The sequence below is a fragment of the Lemur catta genome, chromosome 9, assembly GCF_020740605.2.
Source record: "Lemur catta isolate mLemCat1 chromosome 9, mLemCat1.pri, whole genome shotgun sequence".
NCBI lineage: Eukaryota > Metazoa > Chordata > Mammalia > Primates > Lemuridae > Lemur > Lemur catta.
Genome location: NC_059136.1, coordinates 82,260,382 through 82,273,664, shown reverse-complemented (window position 1 = coordinate 82,273,664; position 13,283 = coordinate 82,260,382). Strand labels below are relative to the sequence as shown.

General features: G+C 36.9%; 1 protein-coding gene across 7 annotated transcripts in view; it reads right to left on the bottom strand.

Annotated features, from left to right (window-relative positions):
* Window positions 1-13,283, bottom strand: part of NCOA2 (nuclear receptor coactivator 2) — a 268,534-nt gene that overhangs the window by 160,327 nt on the left and 94,924 nt on the right. The window lies entirely within an intron of this gene.

Below are 13,283 nucleotides of genomic sequence, written 5' to 3'. Positions count from 1 at the left end.
ATGACCCTCTCTGCCATCACATAAGGTCCTAATTGAAAAAAGAAGTAGAGACTAAATGAGAGAAGGTCCTGATGACTTCATTTAATTTATTCCATCCAGATGTGCCCAGAGCCAGGTGTAGACTTGGACTTCTCACTTAAATGAGGTAGTAAGTTCCAGCTTTGCTTATACTGCTTTCAGCTGGGCTTCTAACACTTGCAGCCAAAGAGTCCAGGACTATACATCAAAAATCTATTTTCCTGTGTTAGTCTATGATCAGGCATCAAAATAAGAGATGATACCTATCTTTTGAGCATCTGCCATTTTGCATCATCATTTATATAGTTCAAAGCTCAAAGAGTATACCCTAATCTTAGGGATACCTTGGATGATACCTATCTTTTGAGCATCTGCCATTTTGCATCATCATTTATATAGTTCAAAGCTCAAAGAGTATACCCTAATCTTAGGGATACCTTGGTAAGAGTGCAAGCCATTACTTCTAATGCCAGAGTTGGACTCCTGCTATTTCCTCTGCTGGGCCAAACAATGAAGGTAGGTTGCCAGAGCCAGGATAGAATCCTGAGCCCCATCCCCTCTCCCCGCCCCAGAAACTGGGACATTTGAAGCTTTCAACCTATAATGGTTAAGTAGATAAAAGCCAGCACTAGAATTAGACCAACTGAGGGAAGACCACAATTCTGTGTGAATCTATGTTACTTGTTTTCATCCTTAGACACTTCCATTTACCTATACAACTACAAGTAAATAAAACTTCACCAATTTTCTATCAATTTGGTGATGCTGAAGGGTCAGGTCGGGATGTGTAGAATCCTTCCCAATTTCACACAAGATGTAGCAATACTGACCCCTCTACTCAGTACATCACCTGCTTCGCTACAGGTGAAGTAAATGGGATAGAACAGTTTTTCTGAATAAAGCATTGGGAAATGTTATAAAACCGGGTGTTCATCTCATCTAGATTTCTATTCTCAGAGACAGAAAAAGATATTGAAATTAAGACATCATCTGCGTCCTCAGTGACTGGTACAGTAGAGTAGAAAGAACAATGTGACAAAGAACAATCAGAAAACAGGATCTGAGTGTAGCATCTACACTATGCAGCCTTGGAGGTTTTTCCTACCATTTACTTATTCCTCACAGAAATCCACCCTACTCCTTACTACCAAGACTTTTTCCTGAAGAATGGCTTTGTATAACACTGTCGGTGGCTCCTGCTACACGGGATATTAAGAATGTGGGGCCAGTGTGAGCTTGGTGGAGAGAACGCCACATGAGATAGATACTTGCAGAGAAGGAGAAAGAGTAGATACACATATGTATCCTTCTAAGGAAGATGCTAATGATCCAGTCACTAAAATTTAGGAAAACATATATTAGAAATCTCAGGTCTGAAATGCTTTTCTGTAGTTACAGTAACTTAAATCTCTCTCAACTTAGGGAGCATAAGTAGCTGGTAATGGAGAAAAGATTATGCTGTGGCCACTAGTAGGTTGGGGGGAAAGGTAAGTCAAGTACAAGTGGCTAGGGAGCTTTCCCAGAAAAGCCTGTAAACTAGGAAACTCATCACCCCACTGAGTTTTCTTTGACAGCGGCAGCAGTATTTTGAGGGTACAGGTGATATTCTGCTACCTGTACACAATGTGTAATGAGAAAATCAGGGTAACTGGGTACCTCAAACATTTGTCTTTTGTGGTGGGCACTTGTGCCTTTTCTAATGTAAGACACAAAGATCTGAGAACCCGAGCTTAACTTTTTATTTACTACAGCAACTGGCAGAACAACCCATAAAAGAGGTATTAAAAGTCTTTATGTTGTCTACCTAGCAAATATTTTAAAGACTATCCTGTCCAAACGGTATTTTCTGATATTATGTCAAAAGGATAATACAGGTTGAGTATCTCTTATCCAAAATACTTGAGACTAGATGTGTTTCAAGTTTCGGATTTTTTCATATTCTAGAATAATTTATTATATTTACCAGTTGAGCTTCCCAAACATGAAACTCCAAGATCCAAAATGCTCCAGTGACCATTTCCTTTAACTGTCACTTTGTTGCTCAAAAAGTTTCAGATTTTGGAGTATTTCAGATTTGGAATGCTCACCCTGCATTTGTTTCATTTGTCTGGTGATAGTCTGAGGGATTCTTCTTTGCTTTTTTTCCAAATTAACTATAATACATTTAGAAAGAAGAATGTTCAAAAGTATTCCTCTTGAATAAACGAGCAACATTTCCGTCCATTTTAAAAATCACCCTCTCTCCTCCTTACTGGAAGACTGCCAACAATGACACTTCTTGACAAGGCAAAATGCACTAGAACTCTGATGAGAGGAACTGAAGAATACAAATGATCATCCGCTGGAGTCTACAGGCAACGTGCTTAACCACTTTTTATACTTCTTTCTATATTCTCGTCCTTACAATCTCTGAACTGTACTCCCAAAGTAAGAATTTGTGGTAAGCCCTACTTGGGTACAAATTTTCCCTCTTTGCCCCTAAAATGAAGACAGGGTATAAGCTGACAGATGTAAGGAAGTAATCACAAGGGAAACACCTATAAAAGAATACTTAGTAGAAATACATAGTGATTCTCAAGAAAGACACATCCCAGAAGACTGATTTTTCCAGAGCTGGCCATCACTTTTTGAAGGTCTTTAGCTCTGATGATATTCACGTGTTCTCAGAAGGCTGGAAAGGAAACAATAGGGAGAAATCTCAACTGTCCTGTCTACCTTATCCTATCTCCCTTTTGTCTGTCAGCAAACTGCCTGCTCAAATCATTTAAGACAATGTGAAGCTAACTTAAGAGTATCTTTTCGTAAGTGATTGTACATATATGCATGCGTGTGTGTGTCTGTGAGTGTGTGCATTACTGAAGGGAATTTCAACCAATTATTAGGTTGTTACTCAGGAAAGAAGTCTTGACTCTACCCTCTGGCAGCATGAGTTAAGACTTTTTTTTTTTTTTGAGGCAGAATGTCGCTTTGTTGCCCGGGCTAGAGTGAGTGCCGTGGCGTCAGCCTAGCTCACAGCAACCTCAAACTCCTGGGCTCAAGCAATCCTACTGCCTCAGCATCCCGAGTAGCTGGGACTACAGGTATGCGCCACCATGCCCAGCTAATTTTTTCTATGTATATATTTTAGTTGTCCAGATAATTTCTTTCTATTTTTAGTAGAGACAGGGTCTCGCTCAGGCTGGTCTCGAACTCCTGACCTCGAGCGATCCACCCACCTCGGCCTCCCAGAGGGCTAGGATTACAGGTGTGAGCCACCGCGCCCGGCCGAGTTAAGACTTTTAAGGCACAACATGGAGGAAAGGAGGGAGGGGCTGTTGCAGTGTTACCTAAAATATTCAGAAATATAGCGTAACCTATACTAGGAACAGGAATCAGAGATGAGGAACAGAAGCAGATGAGGAAGAGAGGAAGGAGGATGAGAGAGATAAAAATCAGTTCAAAAAATAATTTTCTATTTGCTGTTTAATACTTTATGTAATTATCTTAATACAATAAAATCACATACTAGAAACAGAACAGATATCTTACGAAAGCAGGGAAGTGGAATCTGTACAAGATGATAGGAATCAAGTTGGTATCAGCAATAAAGGGGCCTTGGGCAGGCGATGTGGCTCACGCCTGTAATCCTAGCACTCTGGGAGGCCGAGGCAGGAGGACTGCTTGAGCTCAGGAGTTTGAGACCAGCCTGAACAAGAGTGAGACCTCGTCTCTACTAAAAACAGAAAAAATTCGCCAGGCATGGTAGCGCACGCCTATAGTCCCAGCTACTCGGGAGGCTGAGGCAGGAGGATCACTTGAGGCCAGGAGTGTGAGGTTGCTGTGAGCTAAGCTGACTCCATGGCACTCGCCCAGGCAACAGAGTGAGACTCAGTCTCAAAACAAAAAACAAACAAACAAAAAATATCAAACAACAACAACAAAAAAGAATAAAGGGGACTCAAGGTAGGCTTTCCATCAGATGCTGACTAAAACTGGACCTTCTCTGTACTTTCCATCTGATGTACCTATAAAAAAGGACACACTTATAATATCCTTACATTTGGAATAGTTTTTAAAGCTTCATATTTAACCACCTTTTATACCTCTTCAAATAGAGGTGTTTTTTTAAATAGAGACTAGACCAGATACAATTTATTAAGCTCTAGTAAGAAAATTAAAAATCGACAAGAATTTACTTAGAGCTCTATATGCTCAAGTGTATGAGTTCTTCCCTATCATAGCAGGGAAATTAAAATCCGGCTGGGCTCAGTTTTGAATGCAGTAGCCACCATTCGGTGCCTACATACTCAGGACATTTTCGGCTAACGCTGTAACCAACAGTATTTTCCTATCTTTTGGCACTTGAGTCCCATCAACAAAACATTTCCCTTACTTACGAGTTTCATTTCTGAATATTCATGTTGTAATGATCTAGAATAGATAGTAGGGTTGTAGGCTGCATAGCAAGATAAGCACAAGGCCAAGAGTGCCAAGAGACAGATGGCAATGGGCCCAGTGCCCATTCCCCTTCCCACGCTCTATACCTACTACATTATTTTACATTTGTTCATACATTGCTTTGTAATCCCACTTGTGTAACTTAATGTCTGTTGGCCATTTCTCTCACTATATTGTAAGATGTGGGTAGAATGAAAGCCATATATATTGCTTCTGTTAACCTAAAACATTCCTACTTCACTCTGTGCACAATACATGCTTCAGAAATGAATACAGACTAAAGCAATTAGCTGAGAAATTAAAACAGATTAGGATTTTCACCTCATCAACAAGTTCTATCTGTATCACTAGAGAAGGCCCTGTGTTATAATAGAGAAGAGATTTTGGAAATATACAGTTTTAGGTTCAAATTCCAGAGCTACCTACCTTGCAACATAATCTCTCAGACCCTTAGTGTTTTCACCTATATAGTGGGGACAATTTCTCCCTCCCAGGTTGGTAGTAAGAATATGATTAAATAAAATGTATATTAAGGATTAGAAGAATGTAGGTATGCAAGAACAATTTCCTTCTTAAAACCCCTTTATATTCTAATTTATAAAAATATTTCCACACCTTGTTTTTAAAAGATGTGGTCAAGCCCTTCCTAGAAAATATATGAAACAAACTTTTCAAGAGACTTAACCACCATGAGTTGCAATATAGACTCAAAGTCAAATGGCTACAGCTAGATTTAACTAGTAGTTTAAGATATAGCATGAATTATTGAAATGCTGAAAGCATATTTCATAGTACTAATTAAAACTTTCTTATGTATATGCTTTAAAAACTGCTTTATAAGAAAGGAGGGGAAAAAACTGCCGGCTCTGAAAAAAGTAAATTCTGGATGGTAAGCAATTAAAACCTTTTTGTGTTCATGGTGAATGCTGTTAATTATATCACAAAAACACATAAGCAACCAAAACACTATGCACCAATTCTGTAGAGCAGCTGTAATTTCCCCTATAGGTATTTGAAAAAAAAAAAAAAAAAACTGAGCAAAATCTGAGAGAAAGAATGGCATAGATTTTTTTACATTTTATAAAATATAAAGGCCATGTCTGTTAAGATATGCCTGAGCAACATGGCAAGACCCCATCGCCATAAAAAGTAAAAAAATTAGCCCAGTGTGGTGGCACATGCCTGTAGTCCCAGCTACTCTGGAGGCTGAGACAGGAGGATCACTTGAGCCCAGGAGTTTGAGGTTGCAGTGAGCTATGATGACGCCACTGTGCTCCAGCCTGGGCAACAGAGTGAGACCCTGTCTCAAAAAAAAAAATAAATAAATAAATAGAAACTGTTCAATATAGATTAAGCTTTTCTTTAAGTAATAGAAAAGTTTCTCTAGTTACTCTTAGAATATAATCTTTTCTAAATAAGAACTGAAATTTACTTTTGAGTTGAAGATTTTCTTCTTCTTATGTGTAAGGGTTTCTCATCGTGGGAATTCCAGGAAATTCCTTAAGATTTTTTTTTATTGAGTAAAACTTCTCAAGGTATTTTTCAAGAGAGGAACATGAAAAAGGAAGTGGGCTAGCTCCCCTTTCCATCTTTGGAAACAAAATATGTGAACAGAAAACCTAAACATAAATCCTATAGAATGCATTATCTGTGTAACTGCATTTGAGGCCAAGGAACATCTTAATATCATTTCTGTGATTTTCCTTTATTAATAGCAGATTATCATTTCTGATATAATACACGATTTATCAACTTTATGGACTTCGGTCTTGCTAGTAGCCACAATCATATGGGCCTGCAGACCCTCACTGAAGGGGAAGGAACACACAATGCTAAGCCTTGTTATATCCTTACCTATACTTAAAAAGTCAGTGTGAAACTTTATTTTGAAATTACTAACCTTTTTTTTTTTCTGGCTTCATTGGTCTTTTTGATTGTATGTTTGTTTTCTTAAGAGAACAAAGTTCCACAAACCAAATACTACAAATGCCGGACTGCATTAGAATCCCAATTTGGACTCTAACTAGCTAATTAAATTAGATGCAAGTCACTGGGCAAGTCATTTAACCTCTTGGTGCCTTCATTTCCTCATCTTTAAAATAGGATCATAATAGCAGCTACTACACAGGTTTCAAATGAGGATTACGTGATTAACATTAGAACACTACCTGGCATGATTAAACTAATAGCAGTAATAGGGCTGATGATACTTTGTTTCACATTCATGTCTCCATTGAAATGACATCGTTGATTGGTCTAAAACTACCAAATTTCATCAAATATAAGTGAACTGTATGTTCGATTAAATTGGTGACTTAAATATACATGTCTTTTTTTTTTTTTTTGAGACAGAGTCTCGCTCTGTTGCCCAGGCTACAGTTGAGTGCCATGGCGTCAGCCTAGCTCACAGCAACCTCAAACTCCTGGGCTTAAAAGATCCTACTGCCTCAGCCTCCCGAATATACATGTCTTAATTTGTATTCACATCCTACTTTCTAGGTTTGGGGATAGCGAAATTGATTAATCTTTGGTTAATACAGGAATGTCTGAAATGAAACAAATTTATATGCTTAATGACATATTAAGGCATTATGGTTTTAAGTGCATTTAAGGGGCAGCTGTAATGTTAAAAATGTTCTGTAAATAAAAAATGAAAACCCAAAACATTAACTGATAGGCTCTGTATAATGGAAATTTTTTTTTTTTTTTAGTAGAGATGAGGTCTCACTCTTGCTCAGGCTGGTCTTGAACTCCTGGCTCAAGCAGTCCTCCTGCCTCAGCCTCTTGGAGTGCTAGGATTACAGGTGTGAGCCACCACACCTGGCCGGAAAAAATTTTAATGAAATAGTGTGCTTCTACGCAATTTCCTTTCCTGATTTATACCTTTTGAGCACATTCTTCTGCCAAAGCTCATTTTGTAATATCTGATGGAAATTAGGGAATCGAAACTTTTCTTTTCTAAACTCAGAGTCGTTTTTCCCACTTAACTAATATAGTAGAAGGCACAAAATGTCTTCACAATTGTTATCAATTAATAGCAGATAAGTTGTAAGACATAAAGTTCTGTTTCTATATACACCACAGCCCAGGATGTAAAATTTAAATGCTTTGAAAATAAAGTGGCACAGTCTCAACTTCAAAGGGAATTTATACACTATCAGAATCAGAATACTTCACATTCTGACACCAAGAATTTATCCAAAGTTTAAGCTGATACAACATGTTTAAAGGCCAAGAAAAGAGTCTTGTCAAAAGTAATAGTAAATTAGTAAATGTTTGTTTTCTTTTTCTTTGCTGTCGTTCAAGACATTTGTAAACACTTTAACTTCCTCATGAAACCTCATTGTGGCAATATAAACAAATGATCAAGTATATTATTTTCATAATCAGCCCTCGAAATTCAGTGGGAAACAGGACCCTTGATTAACAAAGACTTCAAAATAATGACTTAATTGAAAGGAACACTGGAGTAGAAATATCACATGAAGCCAAAGACATCAAATTTATTAGAATGATGCCACATATTTTGTATCCCTAACATGTGAAAGGATCAAGAAGATAGCATCTGGCTCTTGGTGTGGCAGTACCATACTCCACAGCGACTTGGAGGCGGCCACTCCAGGCAGAGCGTCTATAAGGACTGTGGCCAGCCCTGCAGCCAGCATTTGGCTCTGGGATTGAACAGCTTTGGTGATGAGCCACGATGATGTATGTGATAGGGGAAGAAAATCAGAATACTAGCAACAGATAAACTGTGCATACATATTATGATTTAAAGCAATATGCTTTAGCACTGAGCATATGAAAAAATAAAAATACATTTAAAAGATAACAGCAGTATTTTACAAAAGGGTATCACTTCATATTTTCAAAACACACTTTAAAGAGAAAGTATAAACCTGACTTTGAGATGTAATAAAATTATTCTGGAGAACAAGTTCAAAGAATTAATTTATGTATCAGTTTATAAAATTCTGTGGGTGTTTTGAAGCAGCAACATTAAACATTTTTTACATGAGAGAAAATTTTAACTATCCTAAAGCATCTAAAACCTAAAGGAAACCTAAAATCTAAATTCTACTGGAATGATAAAACAAAATCTGCTATAAATTGATAAGAGATTCATGAAACCAAACTAATTGGTCTGACAGATGTTTAATTAAGTCAAAGGAATTTTACTTTCTATTTTATTCAAATATATAGCATGAGTAGCCATGATATAGTTTTCAAACTCCATTTTATAATCCAGGAAACAGAAATTATTTTTTGGACTATAACAAAAGTGTAATATAAAAGGAAGAATTAGTAATCTAGATAAAATAGCTTTTTTATGTCAAAGAATTGAAAGAAACTAACAGATCAATTGTTTTCTTTAGCCACTACTCTCTATTCTATCAATAGTTTAAGTCATCAATTCAATATTTATGGCATAGTTGTTTCTTTTAAAGATATTCTTTTATAGTTTAGGTACAGATTTAAAAGTCTCAGTACTCATGTACAGAGCTGATAGGTCTTTTACAAGCTCCACTACTCATCTGCCACTAAAGCCTACCCAGGCCTATCACACCCATGCTTTTCCAGACCTTGTCACTTCTCAAGGAGGGATGATAAAACTTTGCTAGGATTTTGGGGATACTGATAGGTAACAAATTTCCAGTCATTTAGGTTATGACTATAAAATCTTAAGTATCCCGTTTCTACTTATGAAAGTTATGTAACTGGCACCAAACGGGCCAAAACTGTTGGTCTAAAGAAAAGGAATTCCTCAAATTAATCCATTCTGCTTTTCCAAAAAGTACTGAAGACAAACAATTCTGAAGACAATGGCACCACAAAAGCAACCTTACATGGAGGCATGTAGTTAAGAGATCCTCCAAAATTGGACTACATACATTTAAACTGTATGTTGACTTCTACTTGGCCATTATTACATGCTACATACTTCTTTTTCTTTCTTTCTTTCTGTCTTTTTTTTTTTTTTTTTTTAAGACATCAGGTCTCAGTATGCTGCCCAGGCTGGAATGTAGTGGCTATTCACAGATGGAATCATCGTGCACTATAGCTCTGAACTCCTGGGCTCAAGCAATCCTCTTGCCCTCGGCCTCCCAAGTAGCTGGGCCTGCAGGTGCATGCCACCATGCCTGACTAAATGCTACATACTTCTGACTCTCCCTTTGCTCTTTTGGGGTAAGAAGGTAGAGGTGTAGCTGTGCCTAGGCCAAAAAATATATTGCTTTTAGATGTCCATGAATCATTCATGAAATAGCAAACATGGTTTAAACAAGCTAATGTATGAAATTAAGATAAATCACAATTTGCAAAGCTTCCCATTAACTTCTCTGCTTTTCTACAGTTATATGAAGACTCAAACTAGCAACAGAAGTCACAGCAGAAACATCTATATCCTAATACCAAAGAATCACAAGAAAAACAAAAAACCTAATTAATTTTATAGATACGAATAATTTTACAAATAAATGCTTAATTTATTCCTTATAGCTAGATGTTGTCAACAGATCAGAATAACATATATGGATTTGAGCTTCAAAAATAAAATAGGAGGTATTTAAGCAGCCTGGCTTTATTTGCTATTTTATCTTTAAGGAGATTCTGGCAAGGTCTGCTGATTCAAACTCAGCACCTAGAAAACAAAATATATCTGGCGTCTTCCTTCCAAAGTGAAAGTGAACAGCCAAGCTAAAAATCCTGAGTGACCCAAATCAAATGCCAAGTATTTCAAGTTACTGTGGTAGCATTTATATGAAATTCTGCCTATCACAAATCTTCTCCCCAAAGCTAACTCTACCATCGAGACAGATAGAATATACAAGTTTGAATTGAAATCTAAGGGCCAGTAACAGAAAAGGCTTTTTTTTAACAGTCTACAAACCACTTCTCCCAATCCTACGCATAAATGCTGCTATTTTCCAGTACAGAAAAGCACAGCTGAGAAATCATGGCCCGCCCTTTCTCAGAAGACTTTGACACCAGTGCTACCTCCTCTAAGGCATGCTAACTCAACACATCTGTAAGACACAGCATTTTAATTACTTTCAAAGAATACCAGTTATGCCAACAAAAGTCACATTTTAAAAATTTCAATTAAAAAAAAAAAAGTTGTCGGCCGGGTGCGGTGGCTCACGCCTGTAATCCTAGCCCTCTGGGAGGCCGAGGCGGGAGGATCGCTCGAGGTCAGGAGTTTGAGACCAGCCTGAGCAAGAGCGAGACCCCGTCTCTACTAAAAGTAGAAAGAAATTATCTGGCCAACTATGAATATATATAGAAAAAATTAGCCGGGCAAGGTGGCGCATGCCTGTAGTCCCAGCTACTCGGGAGGCTGAGGCAGAAGGATCACTTGAGCCCAGGAGTCTGAGGTTGCTGTGAGCTAGGCTGACACCACGGCACTCACTCTAGCCCGGGCAACAAAGTGAGACTCTGTATCCAAAAAAAAAAAAAAAAAGTTGTTCACTCAGCAAAAGTAGCTCTAAACCGAAATTCAATTCTTTTATACTCTAAGAAACATCCTTATGTATTTTATTAAAATTTGAAAATTATTGTTTATAACTCTTAAATTGTTATTTCTGAATTTAAATCAATTAGAAAAATTAGATTCTCCCATATTTCTGGTATTTTTCAGCAATGCACTATGATTACTAATACCATTCTGCCTGTCTGTCGATATGGAAATAGCAACGCCACCATTCCAAATGAAGACTACCTGGGCTCTTTGTGATTGGCTATACCTCACTAAGCATGACACATCTACCAAGATCACACTCTGAAATCACTGTTAACTTTATTTTTAAAATGCACATTTACTAATGATAGAGAGCATTTTCTTGTTGTTGCTACTGCCTGAACCTCAACTCATAAGACTGAATATGAACAGACATAAGTCAGAAATCAATGCCCAGCTTTTTTCTTTAAAACAAAAACTAGAAAACTGAAATTCAATGTAATACTATCAAACAAGGAAATCTGGAGTTAAACTCATTGTCAATGCTAAATTATTGCTTAATAATTTTTAGTAATCATTCTTTACATCTCCCACAGTACTTATTAATAGCACAGACTAGCACAATACAAACAATGAGTATCTCTGAAAGCAGGAGAGTGGGCAGGAAGGAAAGCTGGCTGATCAAGAGAGGGCATAAGGGTTCAAAGAAGGTGGAAAGGGGGAAAGGAGAGTTAATGGTGCTGAATGAATTTAGTTTAAGAAGGAAAACTAAACCAATCTGTTCATATTAATGTATACATAGAATAGGGAGAAAAACAGAAGCAAATGGTAAAAATGCTTTAAAAACTGGCCTGTCAGACAAATAGTTTCCAACCGATGGCTTTGTGTCAACACCCATCAGAAGGTAATTTTAATTAAACAGTGAGCCTGTGTCCTGTGTTCAACAGTCCATTCTACATATTAAGTGCAGCAGATTCTACCCTGTGAGACCAGCATTGAGATTCCACTCTGAATAGTTAAGTGACTGAGAGCATTTTGTCAGCTGTTAAAAAATTTGTTACTCTCCAGATCACAGTGCCTATGGGATCCAAAAGAAATACCACAAAAGTAGTAATACAATTAAATTACCTGCTCACCCTCACCCTATCCTCCCACCTCAAATCTTCCAGCATAGAGAAAAATAAACATATAAATAAATCCAAAGTCTATATAAATCCACAGTGAGTTCAACTTTCGACAGTGAAGGGAAAATTACATTTCAAAGCTATATTGTCAAATAGATTTATCTAGCTCTTGTTCTTGTCTTGATTATCAATGCCAAGTAAATTTTATTGCCTAACTTTAAAAATGCTTAAAATGTGAGACTAGAATGGAAATATTGACTTGTCTATAGATTAAAGAGCAGAGTTTGGTTTGTTAAGTGAATTGTGTCATTTTAATTCAAACAAGGGAATTTCATTTTCCATATACTCAAAACCTGGAATTTGCAGTTACGCTTATAGAAACAACCTTTTTAGAAAGTCCTAGGAAGTATAATTAATCATATTTTCAAATCAAAATTTTAAGGTGTATTCAACAAAGTTGCCCTCAAGAGCATTTTGTTTATATTATACATTTAAGTCCCCAATATTTTTATATACTATGTCCTTGAAAATAAATTAGAGAAGCTAATGTTCTATTAGAACCAACTATGATCTACTTCATTTCTTAAATACTTACAAAATCTTCCCCATGGACAGAAATTTTCATACTTCTCAAGGTAAGGGTTCTAAGTAATTCTATAGTCACTATATTTCAAACAATCTGTTCATGACAGGAAAAGTGACTTATCCAGTGGACCACAGATGCCACCAATAACATAAAATTTCTCATACTGCAATGGAGAAGAATGCTGAATCACAACATACTATGTTTACAATGGAAAAAGGAATGCAAATGACTGTCCCCACGCTATGTTCCCCAAAGTGAATATTAAATGAAAGTGCCAGAATGGAGCTTTAAATTGTTTAGGTAGTAGTTACATTTCAAGCGAGTCATCAAGTTTCACAGTTTAAAATAAATGTTAAAAGTTAAGACATACTAATTAAATATAAGTGAAATGTTTGACTTTTAAAATAACTTTGAAGTCTTCAGATACAAATATGACTTTTATATACTACATTTATTGCCACAAATATACTTGTACTCAGGGTTATTTAGGAAGAAATGGAACTCAATGGTTAAGATCAAGGTCTTTGGAGTGGCAAACTGCCACTTACTGGATATGACCTTGGAAAAGTCACTTAACCTCTCTGAGCTTTAATTTCCTTATCTGTTATTCTGAAGATAACTCAAAAGCACTTACATAATGCCTGGTACACAATAAGAGAGC